The 2,880-nt window shown below is 43.0% G+C and overlaps 1 pseudogene; it reads right to left on the bottom strand.

The window, feature by feature from the left end:
* Positions 1-422: 422 nt before the first annotated feature.
* On the bottom strand, positions 423-581 carry LOC145510059 (small ubiquitin-related modifier 1 pseudogene; annotated as a pseudogene).
* Between the last annotated feature and the right edge of the window lie 2,299 nt (positions 582-2,880).

Below are 2,880 nucleotides of genomic sequence, written 5' to 3'. Positions count from 1 at the left end.
TCAATGTTGTGTAGTTTCGGCTGCACAGTAAGGTGAATCAGCCATACTTATACACATGTTCCATTCTTTTTGGACTTTCTTCCCATTCAGGTCACCACAGTGCATTAAGTAGGTTTTCTTGTGCTATACCTTGTGCTAATGTTCTCATTCATTATCTATTTTATACTCATGTAATTTTTAAAAAGGAGAGGGTGATATGAAGCAGGCTGAGGTTTGATCACCAAAAAACAGCACAATGTAAATAAACAGTAATGAATCATAGGCACTAGAATTCAAATAACCAGAGGTTTAGAGATGGGGTGCCAGTTTACAATTCTGTTTTGAACACCACATTACAAAAGAACTATTTTAAAAAATCAAAGAGAATTAAGGGAAAAGAAAGAAAATAAAAAGAATATCTAAACCGTTTAATGACTCCCTGTTTATTCCTGATAAAGTTCAACCACACCTTCCTCGATTCCCAGTCCTTTCGGAGTGTGATTATCAGCAATTCTCTGGCCTTCAAAGAGAAATCTGAGGGAATTTATGGGGACATTCTGTCTTTGGCAGAATGATTCTTTGAGTTTCTTGAGATGTGTCATTTTCCCTTTGAAGTGAATGTCACTGCTATCCTGACATGACCGAGTTTTAATATATTGTCCTTCCTTCTGTTGGGGGAGTTTGTAATTTCCTTGGTTCTGTCTCATCGCAACAAAAATTTGAAGTGATGGACGGACCGGTGTTACAGCCCCACGTAATTTCCTCAGATGGACCAGTGTTACAGCTCCGTGTTACAGCTCAGTTTTATTTAGAAAATAAAAAAAAAAATACATCCTTGAGGTGTGAGGGCAGACTGACCCAAAAGACGCAGAGAAGAGAAGCCCATGGTCCAATATTGGCTGCTCTTTTTATATGCTTTTTTCTCCTCCCCCTGAGCCTGCCTTGTGTATACTGGGCTAGCCAGGAGGGCTGTTTGTTTTCCTGAGGTTCTCACTTTGGTCCTCGAATCTTTCTTTGTTCTATTTTTGGGGGCTTTTCCTTTCTTTGTCTTCTAGCCACTGCCATCCTGGATTCCTTTTCCCTGTTCTACCTAACACTTTTTATCCCCCAAGTCTTCAGTTGAAGTTTTTGCCTCCTGGCCAGTTGTGGTGATGGGGGTTCTCTCCCCACCCTGGGATCTCCACACAGCAGCGGCCTCGGGTAGGGAGAACCTCATTCAGAGGTTTCTCTCTTCCTCATAGCACAATGCCTTGGCTCCAGGGTATATTCTTGATCCCAGATCCTCATAGCAATTCCCTCAAGAAAGGTAACATGATCTTTTTCTCCAAAGAGGATGCTCTGAGAGTTTGGATAATTGGGTCAAGGGCACTGTCAACTACTAATTGGCACTTGCCATGGGCATTTCCCATCTACCTCTACAAGGATTAAATTATGAATTGCTACAGTTGCTGACCTTCAACACCCCCTGAAAGGAGCTTTGAGTAGAGATCAGAAATGAGGTACTCTGCTCTGGAAAATCTGGCAGAACAGGTCTTAGATAGATATTTTTAAGAGCTGATTTTACGAGCCCAATTCTTGCATCTCCTCACATCTAGAAAAGCAATAAAGTCCTTCATGGTGACCCCTGCTCCCTGTGACTAGCAGAAGCCTTCTGCAAAAATATGTGCTTGATTGCGTGAACTTCCTGTTCACTGAAGTCACATATATACTGACCTTCTCCCTACCTCTTTGGAGCTGTTTCTCAGAGCTCTCTGAAATGTGCTCCCCTGGGCTATAGTCCTCATTTGGGCCCAAATAAAACTTAACTTGAAACTCTCACATTGTACATTTTTTTAAAGTCGGCGACACAGAGCAGATAAATGGCAGAAGCTACAGGTGATTCTGTGCTGTAAAAACCAGGTCACGCTCTTCTCCCCATCTCTGCTCGGAGCCCTTCGGGTATGACACACCACGCCCAAAGCACAGAGTGAGCTGGTGACAGCCCTCACCGGTCACCATGACTCTGACCCTCTGAGCTCTCCACCAAAGGCTCCGCTTCATCCCTGTCCTCTTCCTTTTCTACGTCCAAAGATGCTAACCAGCCCTTGGAATACTGTCTGCCAGCAACTGAGTGGAAAAATACCATCAGAGAAGCAGGGAAGCAAAAAAGAAAAGTGAAGAGGAGGCAAACACCTTATTTATCACTCTTGACTTCATTACAAAAGATCTGCAAAGCTCACACACACACACACACACACAATCAACCTGCAAATCATGTTATGGTTAATAAAACAGTAATTTAACACCCCTCCAACCTTCCCTGGCAGTGTCCTGAGGTACTCACAATGCCCTTTCTATGTTTTATTCTAAGGCCCAGTACAAAAGGTTTTCACCTTAGTGTAATTAACTTTTTATCATTAAGATTCTGAAAAATTGAATTGTGTTGGACACAGGTCACCGTAATGAGAATTTAATGGCAACGTATTACAATGCCCACCAAGTTATGAATCCGTGCTAGAGGCGTCACATGGCTACTGACCTATGCAAATTTCCATCTCAGTGGCCCTTATTCTTCCATTGTGGCATCCGGCCCCCTCTCCGCTTCCCTCTCATCTCCTTAAACAATGATTCCCTCATTTTCATATTAATTGCATCACTTAACTGAGATAATGCTCCCTCTGAAATGAGCAAAGGGATGAATCACCGAAACGGGCCATTATTCTTTTTGCTTAACCAATTTCACAGGCCCCGCACAAAGCACTGCCTTCATTTGGCTTCCTATAATTGCTTATCATTAGGCCCAGCCGCCCCACGAAGTACCTTTTTATTTATTTAAGTCTCATCTCTGATGGATGGAAAATGAGTCACTTGCATATCTGAGAGGCCCAGACAGTTTGAGGCAAGGAAGGTGGTGGGATACCC

Source organism: Giraffa tippelskirchi, chromosome 1 (genome assembly GCF_054371585.1).
Source record: "Giraffa tippelskirchi isolate mGirTip1 chromosome 1, T2T-mGirTip1v1.2.pri, whole genome shotgun sequence".
In the NCBI taxonomy this organism is placed as follows: Eukaryota; Metazoa; Chordata; class Mammalia; order Artiodactyla; family Giraffidae; genus Giraffa; species Giraffa tippelskirchi.
This window is presented reverse-complemented; position numbering and strand designations above follow the sequence as displayed.